Source organism: Pantherophis guttatus, chromosome 3 (assembly GCF_059756535.1).
Source record: "Pantherophis guttatus breed Tessera chromosome 3, ASM5975653v1, whole genome shotgun sequence".
NCBI lineage: Eukaryota > Metazoa > Chordata > Lepidosauria > Squamata > Colubridae > Pantherophis > Pantherophis guttatus.
In genome coordinates this window covers 206813951-206834981 of record NC_142065.1, presented here as the reverse complement: position 1 = coordinate 206834981, position 21031 = coordinate 206813951, and the positions used below count along the sequence as shown (strand labels likewise).

General features: G+C 40.8%; 1 long non-coding RNA gene across 1 annotated transcript in view; it reads right to left on the bottom strand.

Moving 5' to 3' along the window:
* Nucleotides 1–629: 629 nt before the first annotated feature.
* Nucleotides 630–21031, bottom strand: part of LOC132709026 (uncharacterized) — a 51878-nt gene continuing 31476 nt past the window's right edge. Inside the window, exons 2-4 of the long non-coding RNA XR_009620087.2 lie at nucleotides 15221–15376; nucleotides 11640–11752; nucleotides 630–1251 (exon numbers count right to left, since the gene is read on the bottom strand). This is a non-coding gene — a long non-coding RNA (uncharacterized LOC132709026). The remainder of the gene's footprint in view (nucleotides 1252–11639; nucleotides 11753–15220; nucleotides 15377–21031) is intronic.

Below are 21031 nucleotides of genomic sequence, written 5' to 3'. Positions count from 1 at the left end.
ACCTGGGGGCTGTTGACTCTCCATCTGAGTGCTGACGGACGGCCCAGCCACCGCCTCTATCTCTGACAGATTCATACCCTCTTCTCCCTCGGAGCTCTCAGGTTGCCTTGATGATGACCCTGACTCCCAGACCATGTCCAAATTTTTGACCAGGACAACAACGTCCCTTTCTTCTTTTTTGTTCTTTCTTTGCCACCATTGTTCTGTCTTTTGTTTATTCTGGTTTTTTGTATTGATTTTTGTCTTAAATGTTTTTAACGATTGTAAACTACCCACAGTTGCATATGGGAGGCATATAAATTTAATAAATATTGTTTTAATGGATATTTTCCATAACAAGTTACCTGTCCATCATCTACCTAAATTCATCTGTAGCTGTACATTTTGATTAATTTAAATACATGCATACACTAAATATATTAGTAGCAACACAGCTAATACGTGTTCAGATAAATCACTGTATCCCATTGATTCATGGGCTGAAAGGAAACTGAAAACAGAGGGAGAAAAAAATGAAAATTAACAGAATTTTTCACAAGACGTAAAAAAAAAAAAATCCTGAAAAATAATGCATGTGAGGAAAAGCTCTATCCTGAAACACTGTATATGTTTGCTGCGACCCAGGCCCACGTAGTTGATATTAAATGCAAAACCATTCCAAGAAACAAACAGATTTTATTAAAACAGCTGAGAATTAACTCATTCTCAGTGCATTCTAAATGAAATGAAAGCAACATCCTTAAAACACCAGTCTTTAGTTTATCTCTGACCTTGGGATAATTAGGCAAACTGCCAAAGGCTTTTCTTGGCAACAGTTCAGGAACAGAAGAAATTATTACAGCCAAACAAGAAGCAATTCTCTCAATGGTTGTTTTCTGGCAAAGAGGCCAAGAGCCGTTGCTGGCCTTTTAAGCCTTATGGGAGGGGCCAATCATCTCTTGGCCCTACTCTCAAGTCATCCTCTCTGCTTTATCTGCTCCTGCCTTCTGGCAGCTCTTCTCATGTGTGCACTAGGAACAGGCTCCTCCTGTTCCTCTGCCTCTCTACTGTCAGCCTCTGGAGGCTCCGAAGTCCACACATCACTCCCCGATGGCCCTGGCCCCATCTCTGCTTCTGATGCAGAGCCCTCATCCGGGCCTTCCCCAGCCTCCAGGACTGGCCCATGTTCTTCCTCAGCCTCATCGCTGTCCGACTCCGCTGCCAGCTCCGCAGGCTGCTGGCGGACCACAACAATGTTAGGCATATCTGTAACTGCAGTGAAGAACAATACATCAATACAGCACAGCCTGGAAAATTTATATTGTGCAAAACCTACATATTTTTCTCTCCTGTAAATTTAGGGAGGATTGCCAAATAAGATTCATAGATTAAAGAAAATAGCAAATGGGAACAAAATGAAAATGATTCAGAGGTGTGTGTGTGTGTTTGTGTATGTTTATCTGGATAGCAATATTGATCAAGCACCATATCTGTGTGTGTATCCCTCTCAATATTTATAAATCATAATAAAATCCAACCAGGATTATATCCATACAGCTCTATGTATCTCCATCCCAGAGGCATCATCCCTCTCTTCCCAAGGGTGGGGGAATAGTAAAAAAAAAAAGTCAAAATGTCTGCCATAACATTCAACTGAGGGTGAGAAGAACTCATATTCGTATCACAAGAATTCTGCCCAAAGTTTTAAATATCTCCCAATCACCCAATCCATAACACTGATAATTAAAAGCACACAGGTGTGTGGAAATGGAGATGGTTTTCTTTCCTCGCTTTTAGAGATCTCAAAAAGCTTCAGAGTTACTTTGGGTTGACCATAAATAATTCAGCTGCCCAGAGAATCTCAGCATTTGCTTTCTCGGTAAAGACTACACACATCGCTATTAGCTCCACATCCATTGGCTGGAGGTGATTTTGTAACTGACATTTGCTGTGAAAAAAACAGGAGGAGATCTTTAACCAGGCATGGATATGTTATTCCGGATGACTCCAAGCCAAGCAGAGAAATTATTTCGCAGCTGTGAGTTGACGTTCTTCAAACTGAAATCAAAAGGATTCAATGCCTGTTGCCTTTCTTCAATATTAGCTCATTTCAACTTTTTGGGTTGCTTTTTAGAAATTCCTAAACTTGAGAATATCATCATCATCATCATCATCATCATCATCATCATCATCATCATCATGACCATCATGAATAACATCAACAATGTCATCAACATCAAGAACAGTGATTATTTTGAGTAGCACTTCATTGTTGTTCAGTCACTAAGTTGTGCCCAATTCTCCATGATCTCATGGACCACAGCATGTCAGGACCCCTTGTCCTCCACTGTCTCCTGATGTTTGGCCAAATTCATGTTCATTGCATCAAGGACACTATCTAACTATCTCATCCTCTGCCTTCCCCTTCTCCTCTTGCCTCCCATTTTCCCAAAAACAGGGTCTTTTCCAATGAGTTCTTTCTTCTCACTTGGAGGCCAGAGTCTTTGAGCTTCGGCTCCAGTCTCTGTTCTTCCAAAGGACAATCAGGGTTGATTTCCTTTAGGATTGACCATGTTAGGATATGGTTTGAGCCTAACAAGTTGTCCAGGCATTATAAGTGTACTGTAACTTTAATATGTAAATGTATTATGTGACTTTAAAGCTGAGTCATGCTGTAATTAGGTAATGACTGGTTGTGAGAGTATTTAAGCAAGGTATTGTAACTATTCAGTTTGATGATGAAGCTGATGTGATATGCTACCAGAGTATGATATGCTACCATTGAGAGGAGTTGCTATCTGCTAATCATTGTTTGATGGATCTGCAACCATCGTGGTTTGTGAACCAGAGTGAGTTTGTTATTCTAACCAACTACTGTTTGTTTGGTGAGAAGATATCTGTAACTACTGGACTGATTTACTGGCAAAGATTTGGAATTTGTTTAAAGACTATGAGACTGTTTTTTCTACTATAAAATAAACTTTTTTATTTTATAGTAGTTTGCATAACTCTTATTCATTGCTCTCAGCAACGTTTCCTTGTGCATTTACTCTGCTGGTTGGTAACACAACACCAATATCCTTAACAGACCAGTTCGATCTCCTTGCAATCCAAAGGACTCTCAAGAATCTTCTACATGACATCTACACGCATCCTTATTGGCTGTTGGTACTTGGTATCTAGTATGGTTCCTTAAAAACTGATTTATTTATTTTTTTCAAATTTTATTTATACCTTTTTTCTTTAAAGTACATAAATGCTTAATAAACAGTGTTTATTCTGGATCAATTTACTTATACAATATAATAATAATAATTCTGGTGATAATAATACTAACAACAGCTGTAGTAATAATACTAATGTTTACTTATGTATAGTCCAATTCTTGCACCTTTTACTTATATATATCAATAGCCTTTCATCTTATAATTTCTCCCTCTTTTATCTACCCATTGATAGAACAAATCCCATGTTAAAAAATATTCTGTTTCTTCCTTATCTTTCATTATTGTCAACCAGGGATGAAAAGCTGCCAGTTAGGGTTAGCGATGGAGGCAGTTGGTTCAGAGAACTGGTAGCAAAAATCCCTGCCCCCCCCCCACCCCCTTATGCCCAGCTGAGCCGCACAATCATCAGAGGCTTTTTTTTAACTTTTAAAAGCATTTTTTCTACAACCTCTTCAGCCAAAAAAATGCTTTTAAAAGTAAAAAAAAAGCCTCTGATGATCGTGCGGCTCAGCTGGGATCATCAAAGGCTTTTAAAAGAAAAAATAAGCCTCTGCCGATCAGGCAACTCAGCTGGGATCGTCAGTGCCTTTTGAAAGATCTCGGAACTCAATAACTGAAATACAGAGATTAAGAAATAAATTGGGAAAATATTTTCCCCGTAATTATTGGACATTAGGAGCCATAATAACAGAATTGTCAAAACAGCTTACAGAATCATTTGACCTCACAATATATTGAAAGGATGGTAGATTATGTGCCATTAAGTAATTTTCAGCAAGTAACAACAATTTAGATGAATTTTCTCCATGATGCTCTATCTGTTTCATGTTCTTTCAAGGTTCCCAACAGTGCACTCATCATCATTGTAACATCTACTGTATCTTGCCGCTGATAATAGAATAAGAGAATAACAGAGTTGGAAGGGACCTTGGAGGTCTTCTAGTTTAACCCCCTGCTTAGGCAGGAAACCCTCCACCACTTCAAAATAGACAACCAACTTCTTCTTAAAAACTTCCAGTGTTGGAGCATTCACAACTTCTTGAGGCAAGTCGTTCCACTGATTAATTGTTCTAATTGTCAGAAAATTTCACCTTAGTTTTAGGTTGCTTCTCTCCTTGATTAGTCTCCACCCATTGCTTCTTGTCCTGCCCTCAGGTGTTTTGGAGAACACCTTGACTCCCTCTTCTTTGTGGCAGCTCCTGAGATATTGGAACACTGTTATCATGTCTCCCCTAGTCCTTCTTTTCATTCAAACGAAAAGTACGAAAAGGATAATTGGTGGAATAATGAAATGAAAGAGGTTGCAGATAAGACAAACACATGTAAGAGAACGATTGCTGCAAAAAATAAGAACGAGACCCAAATATCATGTTTAGAAAAGGCAGGACACTTAGAATATATTCAAAGAGAGCAAGGAAGAACTAAGATTAAATGACACCCTATAGAATAGAATAGAATAGAATAGAATAGAATAGAATAGAATAGAATAGAATAGAATAGAATAGAATAGAATAGAGTAGAGTAGAGTAGAGTAGAGTAGAGTAGAGTAGAGTAGAGTAGAGTAGAGTAGAACAGAACAGAACAGAACAGAACAGAACAGAACAGAACAGAACAGAACAGAATAGAATTTTTATTGGCCAAGTGGGATTGGACACACAAAGAATTTGTCTTGGTGCATATGCTCTCAGTGTACATAAAAGAAAAGATACGTCCATCAAGAATCATAAGATACAACACTTAATGATAGTCATAGGGTACAAATAAGCAATCAGGAAACAGTATCAATATAAATCGTAAGGATACCAGCAACAAAGTTACAGTCATACAGTCATAAGTGGGAGGTGATGGGAACGATGAGAAGATGAGAAGATTAATAGTAGTGCAGACTTAGTGAATAGTTTGACAGTGTTGAGGGAATTATTTGTTTAGCAGAGTGATGGCGTTTGGGAAAAAACTGTTCTTGTGTCTAGTTGTTCTGGTGTGCAGTGCTCTATATGATACCCTCTATAATACAATATGCAAAGAAGATCCAAAGTAATTTTGATACAAAGGGGGGAAATTCTATTTTTTAAATGTGGGCGAAGTGGGCTAAACAAGGGGCTAAAGAATTAGAGTTCATGAAAACAAAAGTGATTAAATGATTTGAGAAGAAACCAAGGTGACAGATACTGGAAGGAATATTTTAGAGATTTTGGGGTAGAGGTTAAGAGACCAAGTTGGCCTAGAAGACTTCCAAGGTCTTCTACTCTTCTAGTCCAACTCCCTGTTCAAGGAGGAAACTGTCTACCATTTCAGACAGATGGTTGTCCAATCACAACTTAATTCAATTTAATTAATTAAAACCCTCCAGTGATGGAGCACCTACAATTTCTGAAGGCAAGCTACTCCATTGGTTAATTGTTCTTGCTGTTAGGAAGTTTCTCCTTTGTTCTAAGTTGGAGAAAGTTAGAAACTGGGACACCAAGAGTTTTAGTCCCACCTCAGACGTAAAGCCAGTTGGGTGATTTTGAACCAGTCCTTCTCTGTCAGCCCCAGGAAAAAGGCAAGCCACTTCTAAAAATGTTTCTGGAACTTGTCCAGGCGGTCACCAGGAATCAAAAATGACTTGAAGATACTAAATTATTACAGGAATGATCATTCCACTCGGCTGAAGAGTGAAACTGAAATAAATGCCCTCAAGATTGATGTCCAAGGGAAAATAAAAGATGAAACCAAAGTCATAAATGTTACGAAAATGTTGAAAGAGGTAAGACTGCAGATGCAGAAGGGGGAAAAAATGGAAAGACGTTAAAACTATGGATATACTTTCTTTATGCAATAAACTGTGTTTCATGTATATATGAAACTGCACCAAGGCCTTCTAATTAGAGTTACGAGTTATAGTTCCTCCTTTTTTTAAAAAAAAAATTTGATTTATATGCCACCCTTCTCCGAAGACTCAGGGCGGCTTACAATGTGCTCAGCAATAGCCTTCATCCTTTTGTATATATTTATACAAAGTCAGCTTATTGCCCCCACATCTGGGTCCTCATTTCACCTACCTTAGAAAGGATGGAAGGCTGAGTCAACCTTGAGCCTTGGCGAGATTCGAACCCTGCAGTAATTGCAGGCAGCTGGTCTTAATAAGCTTAATAACAGGGTGCCTTAAACCTTTGTACTACCAAGGCTCTTCTTTTCACAAAGTGAAAAGTAGAAAGAATGAATACAGATTGATAAGGAGAGGAATGTTGTGGTCCATCAGCAGCCTGCGGAGCTGGCAGTGGAGTCAGACAGTGAGGAGGCTGGGGAGGAACATGGACCAGTCCTGGAGGCTGGGGAAGGCTCGGACGAGGCTGTGTGTTAGAGGCAGAGATGGGGCCAGGGCCATCTGGGAATTATGCATGGACTCCGAAGCCTCCAGAGTCGGACATCAGAGAGGCAGAGGAACAGGTGGAGCCTGTTCCTAGTGTGTGCATGCGCAGAGCTGCCAGAAGGCAAGAACAATTAAAACAAAAGGGATGACTCAGGAGTAAGGCCTGGAGATGATTGGCCCCTTCCATAAGGCTTAAAAGAGGAGCAAAGGCATGTGGGCTCTTTGCAGGAAAGCAACATTGTCAATTCTGTTCCCAGTCAGCATCTCTGTTTGATTCTGGACTCCGTGTGGCTTTGCCAAGTAGGTCTTTGGCAGCGTATCAAGAAAGATAAAGGTTGGTGATTATCCCGAAGGACTTCTCCCGAAGGACTTTTAGCAACTAATTGGGACTCAGCTGTGAATGAAAGTAATTCACAGCTGTTGCAATAAAAGAGGTGTTTGGGACTACTTGTGTGTTTTAATGACTCAGTAAGCCTAGGTCACAACAAGGAATCTGTTCAGTATAGCTATAGAACTTAGACTTATATACCACTTCATGGTGCTTTACAGCCTTCTCTAAGCAGTTTACAGAGTCAGCAGGTTGCCCCCAACAATCTGGGTCCTCATTTTACCAACCTTGGAAGGATGGATGTCTGAGTCAACCTTGAACCCATCAAGATCGAACTCCTGGCAGTGGGCAGAGTTTGCCTGCAATACTGCATTCTAACCACTGTGCCATCATGGCTCTTTGGCATATCTTTGGCAAAATCTTACTGTAAAGGATGTGAAAGGTAACAGTGAGCACATTTTCCAAAGTGCAGTACAGCTTCATTAAGGCTAAGGTAGGGTTGCCCCAGATATTAGCACCAGAGGAGCCGTGGTGGCACAGTGGTTAGAATGCATTATTGCAGGTAAACTCTGCCCACAGCCTGGAGTTCGATCCTGACGGGGCGGAAGGTTGAGTCAGCTCTCCGTCATTCTGAAGTCAGTAAAATGAGGAGCCAGATTGGTGTATATATGCTCACTCAGAGAGTGCTGCAAGGCATTATGGGGCAGAACCAGCAATGGTATTCAGCAGGTTCGGACAAGTTCAAGTGAATTGGTAGGGGCAACTATGCCATCCTATTTAGCCATGTTTTCTAAGCCGCATGGATGCATGCAAGCCATGCGTGCTCACATTTTAGGTGAGCCAGTGGTAAAATTGTGTGAAACCCACCTCTGGGCAGAACATGTCTAAACATATTTGAGACGATATCGAAACCTGACAGCTATTGCTATTGCTATATTTTGTTGTTGCCTGAAAGCTCAAATAACACTCTCTTGATTGCATGGCGTAATGTGGAGTGCGGACATGAAAATTAACACCAAAGACCATGCGTAGGTGGTGTTTCCCAGGGAAAATGGAGTGAACGATTGCAAATTTGACATTAATGGTAGAACAAAAACAGCGCACACAAATTGTGTAGTTTGCGAGGACATTTCTGAAAGATGAGGCAATGCAAGGAGAAAATTTGAGATACTTAAGTGCTGGCAGGAAGACAGATGGTAATATATGGTGTGCATCTAGGAATGAATGTTTGTCAAAGGAAGCTAAGATTGCTGTTTATAAGAGTGCTCCTTCCTGCTTTGTTGTAGTCGGAAGAGAGGGGTTGTGTGAGGAGAAACATAAACATGAGCGGAATGCAGGAGTGCAAGACACTTTAGAATTGTGAGTGCAAGAATATATGAGTGCTGAATGAATGCTCATTGAATACAAAAGGGAGCAAATCTTTATCAAATATTTACATTGAGCTGGCGCGCTCCTAGTGAAAGAGAACAAAGGAGAACTGGGTTGCAAAACAAATATGTGGAGGAAGAGCAAATGGGAAATGTCTATGGAGATTCTCAGTCACCCAGGTCATGGTTGTCCCAAAGGTACTTTTTCAAGAGGAAATTGAACTTTGTTTTTTCTTGAACACGTCTCACTTCTCATCCAAGAAGCTTCTTCGGTTCTGCCTAGATAGATAGATAGATAGATAGATAGATAGATAGATAGATAGATAGATAGATAGATAGATAGATAGATAGATAGATAGATAGGCAGGCAGGCAGGCAGGCAGGCAGGCAGACAAACAGACAGATAATTTATATTTCACTGATAAAGAAATAGAGACTAGTATAGATCTATTTCAAGCTATTTAGCTCTCATCAGCTAGCCATACCCTTACTCAGATTCGAACTTGGGCTGCCCGCATATTAGGCAGTTGTATTAACCTCCGAGCCACAAGTTCTCCTCCCTTCATCAGCTTGAGCCAGGGGAAAAATTAAGTGTTTTTCTATCGAGGCACCTGGTCTACCCCAACATGTGGGAGGGAGCATACTGCTTTCCCTTCGCCTTTCAGCTCCAATCCAGGAGCCCTCAAGCAGTCGCATTCACAACAAACCGTTTTATACCAAATTTATATTTTGCTGATAAAGAAATAATCAGCTGATGAGAGCTAAGTAGCTTGAAATAGATCTATACTAGTCTCCCTTTATTTCTTTATCAGCGAAATATAAATTTGGTATAAAATGGTTTGTCGTGAATGCGACTGCTTGAGAGCTCCTGGATCGGAGCTGAAAGGCAAAAGGGAAACAGTATGCTCCCTCCCACATGTTGGGGTAGACCAGGTGCCTTGATAGAAAAACACTTTGTGTGTGTGTGTGTGTGTGTGTGTGTGTGTGTATGGACAGCCAAACAAACAAACAAACAAACAAACAAACAAATAAATAAATGTTCTATGGGCCAGGTCTCTTCATGTTTTCCAATCTGGTACAGCTTCTTTCAGCTATTCTGTGTTCTAGGTGGTCAGCTTTGTGTTGTGGCTCCGATCACCGAGCCTGTGTTATCAGCAGGAGAGGACTCCGAGAGTGAAGGAGAGGAGTTGGCAAGGCCTCCCTCTCCAGGACCCTCCTCTCTGGCAATGCCTCCGGTGTCCTCCGAAGGCCAAGAGATAGGCCCGGGGCCAAGCACTTCCACGCAGCCACAGGTGGACAGTAATGATGATGATGATGATGAGTCTTGGCTGGACCCTCGACAGCGTCGCAGAGATAAGCGCGCGCAGCAGAGGAAGAGGCGTGCCAGGGATTAGGCTGAGTCACTGGACCACACCCCACAGGGGATAAAAGGGAGTGTGGTGGCCATTCAAGCTCTGTGACGAGCAAAAACTGATATTGAACAAACCTCTCTGCATTGCTGGACTTTTGAATATTCTTTTACCTGTTGTGTGTTGGCTTTGAAAAACACTCCCTTCGTAAGTAAAAGACTCTTGGCAGCCAGCCACTGGGTTGCTGCCAATTCTGCTCTTAGAGAAACTTTTGTCGGCTGGTTTATTTCACTATTGACTGTCTGTGGGGGTGCGTGTGTGAGACGGGGACAGAACACTTTGATGGTGTCAAGCCATCAAATGGGCAACCCCGTTTCTTTTAACCACTGACCATTCTGAACATAATTGCCTTTTCCATTGAGTTTGATCCTATGACATGGCCAAAATTAGTAAGAACAGAATTTTTTAAAGCATGAACTTCTCCCAAAGGTGCTTTTTTTCAAGAGGCAACTGGACTTTCTGGTTTTTTCATTTGAAGACATTGCGCTTCTCATCCAAGAAGCTTCTTCAGCTCTGACTGGATGGTGGGGAATGGAAGGATTTATACTCCTTGCCGACAGCTGGTCATTTGCATCCTTTTAGCCAGTCATTGAGGCCACCTGGAGGTTTATCTGTGTCCTCAGGGACACCTGAGTGGTGCAAGTGGGTGTGGAGCCTTCTTGCAACTGTTGAAAGGACCGTGTTGTAGATTGGAGATAGATGATATTGTATCCTTTCCCCTATGCTGAGACAGGGCGGTTCAATTTTGACAATCTCCATAGATATAAAAGCATGAACAAAACAAGCAGAGTTTGGAATAACAGAAAAGAAAGGATAGATTTAGTGAACGGTACAATGTAAACTAGAATTAGCTAGGGTTTTTTTTTCTTTTCTATTTTTGGTTTAATGCCTTTAATTTCCTTAGCTTGATAGTTCTTATTTGCTTTGTGCCCTTTGTATGATGTTGCTTACGCAAAAAGGAATGTTGTGATGGGCATGAATGTGCCTTTAATGGTTGGGGAGTGAACTATCGAAAAAAGCTAGTTTTGACAGTGATAGGTAGGTGCCTAAAGATGCTTATGTAATACAGTGTTTTGGAAGCCATTTTGATAAATGGCATTTCAACAACAGATCTACCCAAACAGGCAATGTCATTTCTAAGTGCATCCAAATTGCTGAATGCTATTAGGAAGTCATTTAAGCCCCCTTGAACATTGTGTCTGATTTTAAAATTGAGCACTTAAAATACACGCCTTGTCCAAACACATAATGAAAACATTAAATTTCCCCCTTTTTCTTCCATCGGCAATAGCCAGCTATAAATAAACCTTCAAAACCTTTCACACTGAAGCAGAAAAGCACATGGCACTATGGCATACCGAGAAGGGATCGTATCTGAAGTTTGAGCAAAATTGAACCTGTGTTGACTTCTTATCAACGCAGGAAATTTTCTTCATAGGATTGAAGCATCCAAGGCAATGCAGGGATGAAAAAAGTGGTGTTATCTATCTGAGATTTTTTTCCCCCACTGCTCTGTTGTCTAAGGCAGTAAGTTTCAATCATGATTTGGGCAAGACTGCTAGATGTAGAACCTATAAATCAGGGGTGAAATCCAGCAGGTTCTGACAGGTTCTGGAGAACCGGTAGCAGAAATTTTGAGTAGTTTGGAGATCCGGCAAATGCCACCTCTGGCTGGTCCCAGAGTGGGCTGGGAATGGGGATTTTGCAGTATCCTTCCCCCAGGAGTGGGGTGGGAATGGGGATTTTGCAGTATACTTCCCTGAGGAGTAGGGTGGAAATGGGGATTTTGCAGTATCCTTCCCCCAGGAGTGGGGTGGGAATGGGGATTTTGCAATATTCTTCCCCCAGGAGTGGGGAGGGAATGGAGATTTTGCGGTATCCTTCCCCTGCCACACCCACCAAGCCACATCCACCAAGCCACACCATGCCCACCAAGCCACACCCACAGAACCGGTAGTAAAAAAAATTGAATTTCACCACTGCTGCGAATCATTTCTTTTCCTGTCCATTTCACTTCTTCTTCATGGCTTCACCTCTAAGTGCTTCCCATTTCATATTGCAATTCATTCAGGCCTTCTTTGTTTATTCGTCTGAAAGACAGATTTGCATGAAATTGAAAAGGACGTTTAGGAAAGGGATGTGTGAATTTCTAAATCAGTTCTTTAATTTTATTTGGGAGGGTGGGTGAGGGAGAGGGAATTTATACGAATTTTTCTCTTGGGTGTATCCTCCCCTGAATTTCATTTCTTATCCCAGTTAACATTCAATTTAAAATTTAAATTAAAATAAAAAAAAAACAATTTTAAAACAACATTTGTAAATCCTCCCGTTACACTTTTTCAGAGGCACTGCGATTCTCACCGCTTAGGATTCAACCAGACTTCTCCGGCAGTCATGTGAGGGAACATATGCATGTGTCATTCGCAAATGGTTGCGTAGCTGTTGCATTCATACATTTGCAAATGTTAATGTTCTGGCTAGGAGGCACTGAAAGAGCAAAGTCCAGAACAGGAAGTCAGATCAACCAATCAACATGCAGTATGCGCACCTCTCCAAAACATGCAGTTGGGACTTGGGAGGGGTTTGCTTCAGCCCATCTGCAGCCATCTGCAACCTACGCTTGCCCATTCAACCCCTTTGTTACATAGGTATGTGGTGACCACTATTGTTGTGGCTCAGTTGCCTGAGCCTGGGCTATCGACGGATGCAGACTCTGAGAGTGAGGGGGAGGAGTTGGCAAGTCCTCCCTCTCCAGGACCCTCCTCTCTGGCAATGCCTCCGGAGGACACCGAAGGCCAAATGATAGGCTCAGAGCCAAGCATGTCCCCGCAGCCACAGGTGGACAGCGACGAGGAAGATAAGTGCTGGCTGGACCCTCAACAGAGGCGCCAGGAGAAGTGTGCACAGCAGAGGGGAAGGCGTGCCAGAGATTAGCTGAGTCACTGAACCACACCCCACAGGTATAAATGTGGGTGTGGTGGCCGGTTCAGTTTGTGACGAGCAAAAACTGGAAATACTCCATGATCTCTGCGTTACTGGACTTTGCCTGCTTTATTGGACTGCAATTGGATTAATCCTTGTATTATTGACACTCTGCCTGTTTTATCGGAATGCTTGCAGTCTAATCTTTGTTTTGTGTGAGTAAAGTCTGAATTGGCAGCTAGCCACTGGGCTGCTGCCAGCTTTATCTTCAAAGAGTTTTGTCATGTGGCTTATTAACTCCGGGCCATCTGTGGGGGTGCGTGTGGGGTACGGGGACAGAACAACTATGGGCAGTTGTGGGGAACTCTAAATCACCCAAGTAGGAATCCTTACATTACAAATGTTTGCATTTGCCATAATTTAATTAAAAGCGATAATTTACCCAATTCTGTAGAGATTCTCAGTCATCCAGGTCATGTTTGTCCCAAAGTTGCTTTTTCAGGTAGCAACTGGACTTTCTTGGTTTTTTTTTTCTTTGAAGATGTTTCGCTTCTCATCCAAGAAGCTTCTTCAGCTCATTCAGATGCAAATGACCAGCTGTCTACAAAGAGTATAAATCCTTCCATTCCCCACCATCCTGTCGGAGCTGAAGAAGCTTCTTGGATGAGAAGCAAAATGTCTTCAAAGAAAAAACAAGAAAGTCCAATTGCCTCCTGAAAAAGTATCTTTGGGACAACCGTAGCCTGGAGGACTGAGAATCTCCACAGAGTTTTAGCTATACAATCTGGGATGAACACCCTTTGAATGGTGCGGGAGTAGGAATGGATTCCCAGAGAAAAAACTGCAGACTACAGAAACCAGGAGCACCACTCAGGTGACCCTGAGGACACAGATAAATCTCCAAGTGCTTCAATGACCCTCTAAAAGGAGGCAAATGACCAGCTGTCTGCAAGGAACATATTCAGGGGTGAAATGCTCCTGGTTCGGACCGGATCGCCCGATTCGGTAGCGATGGTGGCGGGTGGTTTGGAGAACCAGTAGCAAAAATCCCTGCCCCCCCATGCCCAGCTGAGCCGCGCGACCATCAAAGGCTTTTTTTTTTACTTTTAAAAGCATTTTTTCTACAAACTCTTCAGCCAAAAAAATGCTTTTAAAAGTAAAAAAAAAAAAAAGCATCTGATGATCACACAGCTCAGCTGGGATCGTCAGAGGCTTTTAAAAGCATTTTTTCTACAACCTCTTTGGCCAAAGAGGTTGTAGAAAAAAATGCTTTTAAAAGCCTCTGACGATCCCAGCTGAGTTGCCTGATCGTCAGAGGCTTTTAAAAGCAATTTTTTTCTGCAACCTCTTTGGCCGAAGAGGTTATAAGAAAAAAAAATGCCTTTAAAAGTCTCTGAGGATCCCTGCAACCTCTTAAGGTTGTAGAAAAAATGCTTTTAAAAGTAAAAGAAAAAAAAGTTGGCCATGCCCATCCAGTTACATTACCCCCACCACCAAGCCACGCCCACAGAACCAGTAGTAACAAATTTTACATTTCACCACTGAACATATTCTTCCATTCCCCACTATCCTATCAGAGCTGAAGAAGCTTCTTGGATGAGAAGCGAAACCTCTTCAAAGAAAAAACAAGGAAATCCAGTTGTCTGCTGAAAAAGCACCTTCATCCAATTCCAAATCACAAATTAAAGAATGAAATCCCAAGGTGAATCTCCTCCAAGGGGCTTTTTTTAGAATTTGATTGATTGATTGTGTGCCATCAAGTCTGTGTGAACTCTTAGCAACCAAATAGATATATTTTCTTCATGATGATTTGACCCTAACCTTATACTTCAGGTCTTCTAATAGTTCATTCATCACTATGTAACTGAACCCATCCATTCTGATGCCACTCATCCATTCTTCTCTTTCCTTCCACCCTTTCCATCATTAAAGACTTCTACAGAGAGTTTATTTTATTATTTTATTTTATTTTATTTTATTTTATTTTATTTTATTTTATTTTATTTTATTTTATTTTATTTTATTTTATTTTATTTTATTTTATTTTATTTTATTTTATTTTATTTTATTTTATTTTATTTTATTTTATTTTATTTTATTTATATACCGCCCTACTCCCAAAGGACTCAGGGTGGTGAAAAGGCACAAGATAAAACACATAGAATACAAAAATTTAAGAGCAGGAGTAAAATCGAATTAAATCAATTTAGCCCAAGACAAATTTAAAACCCCAGGTTAAGTACAAATTAAAATTTACATTAAAATTTAGATTAAAAAGAGAATGGGAGAGGTTAGGCCAGACCAGCCTGGTGAAATAAAAAGGTCTTGAGCGCACGGCGGAAGGTGCATAGATCCGGGATCCTCTGTATCTCCGGGGGGAGTTCGTTCCAGATAGTAGGTGCCCCCACAGAGAAGGGTCTCCCCCTGGGGGCCACCAGCCGACATTGTTTGGCCGACGGCACCCGGAGGAGTCCCTCTCTGTGAGAGCTTGGATCTTCATATAACATATCTGAAGTAAGATAGTTTAAACCTGGTCATGTATGCCTCAAGGGATAAGATGCTAATATTCTCATTGCTCTTGAGAAATATATTGATCGGTTCTCCTTCCCCTGGAGAAATTCAGTGATAGGATTCACCCCAATTCTCTGCCCACAAATTTATTTTCTTCAGGAGACTCTGATCCATCTTTGTCCTTCAGATATTCCAGGAGTGCACCATTGCTGCTTAATTGAGCCTGTACACCTTGTGGCTGGTTGTCCTCTTCTTCTACTCTTTCTTTCAATCAATCATTCCTAGGATAAAATGATAAGGTAAGATAAGTCAAACTATTTTCTAAGTCTGCACTACTATTAATCTTTTTTTTATTATTATTGATTCTTATTGTGCAAATATAGAAATACAATTCTGTGTTTTTCGGTTCCGTGGTGTTAAATTATTTACATATTATTTACATAGTATTGTATCTTTGCTTGTATATGGTTTGGGTATTATTACAAGTAATTATATACAGTTATATACATGTTATTGACTTGTTATTTACATAGATTGCAACCTTAGTTCAGTAATGTACATGGTAATAGTTAACTCTTTATGATCATTATTAGTTAACCTTAATACTTCTCAAATTTCACTTTTTGTTTCTTTTCTCTATCCTCTCGTACCACAGCTCCCACACATTATAATACTCCGTGTTCTCTCTTTCGTTAAGTTCTAATGTTAGCTTATTCATTTCAGCGCACTCTAATATTTTCCTAATTACTTATTCTTCGGGTGTGGTTTTTTCTCCTTCCAATATTGGGCGTAGGTTATTCTTGCCACTGTCATTATATGAATGATTAGGTACTTCTTCTTTTTTTCGTATTCTGTTTTCAGGATTCCCAGGAGAAAGATCTTCGGTTCAAAATCAATATTTTCTTTTGTTATTTCCATAAGCCATTTCCAGATCATTTTCCAAAATTTTTTCACTTGGGGGCAGGTCCACCAGCAATGATAGAAGGTACCTTGGTGATGGCCACATTTCCAACAATTGGGACTCATATTGGGATATATTTTAGCTATCCTGGCCGGGGCTAGGTGCTACCTGTACAGCATCTTATATTGATTTTCCTTATAAGCACTACTATTAATCTTCTCATTGTTCCCACCACCCATCTCCTTCCACTTATGACTGTATGGCTGTAACTTTGTTGCTTGTATCCTTACGATTTATATTGATATTGTTTCCTTATTGCTTATTTATACCCTATGACTATCATTAAGTGTTGTACCTTATGATTCTTGATGAACGTATCTTTTCTTTTATGTACACTGAGAGCATATGCACCAAGACAAATTCCTTGTGTGTCCAATCACACTTGGCCAATAAAGAATTCTATTCTATTCTATTCTATTCTATTCTATTCTATTCTATTCTATTCTATTCTATTCTATTCTACTCTACTCTACTCTACTCTACTCTACTCTACTCTACTCTACTCTATTCTATTCTATTCTATTCTATTCTATTCTTGCCATTTCTAGACATTTCTCCCAGTATGATCCATTCTTTCATCAGCACTTTTTAATGAATGCAGAGATGGGAAATCTAAGATAAGATAAGATAAGATAGGATAAGATAAGATAAGATAAGATAAGATAAGATAAGATAAGATAGAAGAAGGGAAGGGAAGGGAAGGGAAGGGAAGGGAAGAGAAGAGAAGAGAAGAGAAGAGAAGAGAAGAGAAGAGAAGAGAAGAGAAGAGAAGAGAAGAGAAGAGTCCACACCCATTTGCATTCTGATTCAGATGACCCTGAAGATACAGATAAACCTCCAAGTGGCCTCAAGGGCTCTCAGAGAGAGTGCTAACAACCAGATGACTGCAAAGAAATATGATCCCTCCATTCCACCCACCCACCCACCCACCCACCAGCATCCTGCCAGAACCGATGAAGCTCCTTGGATGAAGACCAAAATGTCTTCAAGGAAAAAAACAAGAAAGTCCAGCTGCCTTTTGAAAAATCACCTCTGAGACAACCATGACTTGGATGATCGAGAATCTCCACAGACATTCTTAGCATAGTAGACTTCTCTAGAGAGCTACTTCCTGTGAAATTAATTCATCAAATTATGAAATGAATGAGATTGTTCATTGTGGCATGCTTATCTTATTGTTCTCAATATCATCATTGTTTTCCATTAATAAGCTTGGATAAATAAGTCACTTGCTTCTCAACATACATATACAGTACTGGTAACTAGGTTGTTTATACTTAACAATTCAAAAGATTGGTCCTTCTTAGGATCCATAATAAAAATATGTAAAATATATTGCATTTAGTAGGTAGCAGGGAAAAAATACCATTATATTTCAGATGAATAACCTCATTGAGTTGTTTAAATAGTACCTTTTCCTTTTCAATAATAATTGCATTAGAGGACAGGAACAGTAAATACCAAGCTGCTTTCCATGAATCAGTTTGATATGTTGCAGCTTAGTGGAAATCAGTGGCCATAAGATATCTGATAAATGAACAAGAAAAAAAAAGAGAGAGAAGAATAAATCTGAAGAACACAGAAGTAGAAGAGTCTTATTAAGCATTGTTAATAAGGGGCATAGATCTGTATCAAAACACTTCAGCGAATCGTCTTTCTCAAACGCTTATTCTGATTTTCGAGTTATAAAAATTGTTTAGTAATCAGGAGGGATTGGCAGAGTATCTATGGGGAATTATCAAACAATAGCTTAAAATATTTCCATTTCACTCGTTCTCGAAAATGGAAAGACAAAATAACAAGAGTCTAAAACTGATGAAGTGCCATCAAGCAAAAATTGCATAACTGCGAGTGAATTAGAAAGAAGCGTGATTCTAGCGTGATAGAAAATTTAGGCACAGATTTTGGGCTTATTCATGTTTTCTAAAGAGTGGGCTTCCTCTAGCTGTGATGTTTCATGTTTAGTCTGTCCTTTCAAAGCATTGAAATATTTGCAAAGGTGATGTGCCCGCAGTTGCAGATTGTGCTAATCGCTATTGCGTTTGAATGCTAGAAATTTTTTTAAAAAATGGATCATCACATTTATCAACCCAGAATTCTCTCTCGAGACACAGATAACCAGATAACCAACCACGGATAACAGATAACCTAGTTCAGATACTTTATGTGAAGACCCAGCTGTCTGGAGCAGCGGCCACCAACTGGTGGTCCGTGGACCACTGGTGGTCCACAAGAAAATTTTGGTGGTCCGCAGAAAAATTATTTGCATTTTTTTATATTGCACTAAATCAGGGGTCCTTAAACTAAGGCCCCTGGGCCAGATATGTGCAATGAACGTTTGTGTTGCTGCAGAGAGTCTCCCCCTTTGGGGTCTTTTTGTGCGGGTTGGAGGGGGGCAGAAATTCTGACTTGGGGTCTGCTTCAGCCTCCTGGTGCGGGGCTTTGGGCGAAGGCTGGAGGGAATTGCCGCTGGTGGCAAGGAGCCGGAGGGCCTTGTTCCAGTGGGACTGCATCATGGCCTGGAACTGGCTGACCATTTCAACCCACTGAGCCTCCAGGTGCCGGTACCTGGCCTTGCACTACTGCAGGTCTTCCCTCTGCTTGGAAAGCCTATGCTCCTAGTCCTCAGTGAGGTGCTTCTGCTGAGCCTCCTTCTTGGTCAGATCCAATTTGAACTGAGCCAGCTGTTTTGCCAACTTTTCTCGTGGTGGCTGCTTAGCTCCAATAACTGCTTCCTACTGGGGCCCAAAGGAGCCCGGGGAGGCAAGGAGGGGAGGGGCGAGTAGAGACTGGCAAGGCACCCCTCCACGTAAGTGACATCAAGTTGGCCATGCCCACCCAGTCACATGACCAAGCCACACCCACTCAGCTGGTCATTAGGCAGATCATATTAGTAGTCCGCAGGGTTTAAAATTATGAATTTAGTGGTCCCTGAGATCCGAAAGGTTGGTGACCCCTGCTCTGGAGAAGGATCTAGTGCTGGGAAAGGTGGAAGGAAAGAGAAGAACAGGAAACCTTACACCACTTCAGACAAATGGTTATCTGAACAGATTAACAGAGTTGGAAGGGACCTTATAGGTCATCTAGTCCAACCCCCCGCTCAAGCAGGAGACCCTATACCATTTCTGACAAATGGCAGTCCAATCTTTTCTTGAAAGTCTCAAGTGATGAAGGTCCCACAACTTCCAAAGGCAACTTCTGTTCCATTGGTTGATTTTTCTCACTGTCAGAAAGTTCCTCCTCATTTCTAGGTTGAATCTCTCCTTGGTCAGTTTCCATCCATTATTTCTTGTCTGGTCTTCAGGGGCTTTGGAAAATCTCTTCTTAAAAATTTCCAGTGTTGAAGCACCCACAACTTCTGGAGGCAAGTTGTTCCACTGATTAAGTGTTCTAATTGTCAGGAAATTTCTCCTTAGTTTTAAGTTGCTTCTCTCCTTGATTAGTTTCCACCCATTGCTTCTTGTCCTGCCCTCAGGTGCTTTGGAGAATAGCTTGACTCCCTCTTCTTTGTGGCAGCCCCTGAGGTATTGAAACACTGCTATCATGTCATATCATGTGATGAACACAGCTAAAACATATGAAGAATGGTTACAGGAACTGGGCATGGCTGGTCTAGTGAAGAGAAGGACCAGGGGAGACATGATAGCAGTCTTCCAATCTTTGAGGGGCTCTCACAGAGAGGAGGGAGGGGGGGTCAAGCTATTTTCTAAAGCACCTGTAGGCCAGACAAAGAATAATGGATGGAAACTGAACAAGGAGAGATTTAACCTGGAAATAAGGAGAAATTTTCTGACAGTGAGAACAATCAACCAATGGAACAGAAGTTGCCTTCGGAAGTTGTGGGAGCTTCATCATTTGAGGCTTTCAAGAAGAGATTGGACTGCCATTTGTCAGAGATGGTGTACGGTCTCCTGCTTGGGTAGGGGGTTGGACTAGATGACCTATAAGGTCCCTCCCAACTCTGTTAATCTGTAAATATCATCCGTAGTCCTTATATACCCAATTTCAGGAACTGTTCTTTATATGTTTCAGTCTCCAGTCCCGTAATCATCTCTGTTGCTCTTCTTTCTAGAGTCTCAACATCTTTTTTTCACTGTGGAGACCAAAACTGGATACAGTATTCCAAGTGTCTTTCTAAGGCTTGATGATGTATTAAGGTATTAAGAAGATGAAAGTATTAAGAGGATGAAGAAGATGACCAGCAAAGAACTGGATGTACTTAGTTATGGGTATGGTGATTGCATCGTTAGAAGAAAGGCAAGGTTGGGAACAGGTTAATATGGAGAAAAATCTATCTATGTGATTGTGAAGAATTGGCATTGATTTGATGGCACTTGATCAATCAATGTTGTACTTGCAAATCAATCTCCATTAAAAAAAAATTCAATATGTTTCCAGGCGTGTATCATTATTTCTCAGAGTAATCCTTTTGTTAGATGCACAGTGTGATGAATTAAATCCCCTAAAGCTATATTACATCATTTGGACAAAGAGAAAGGTAGATTAATTAAATTATGGGCATTCCATCCATTGAGGAAGATTGATCAAAAGTCCTCTGATCTCAAAACCTCTGGTGATGAAAGAATATCTTTTCAACAGCTTTCTTAAGAACGATACATCTGAACAATCCACCTTATGCAGAATTTAGAACCAGAGAAGCAGCACCACAGAAAAGAAATAGCTCAGGAAATAATTAGGTAATTCACAAAAACAAGAAGGAGGAAGGGAAAAAAGCCATTCCATATTCCAATTTGGAAATAATTTTCCTTTCATCTTAAAATGTACAACTTAACCACGGTTACAAAGCAAGATTTATTTATTTAGTGTAAGGCAATATTTAGGAGAAGCAGAGGTGCAGGGAGTCCCTGACTTCTGACCACAATGGAAGCCAAAATTTCCTTTGCTAAGCAAGGCAGTTAAGTGAGTTTTGCCCCATTGTATGGTCTTTCTGTCACAGTTGTTAAGTGAATCATGT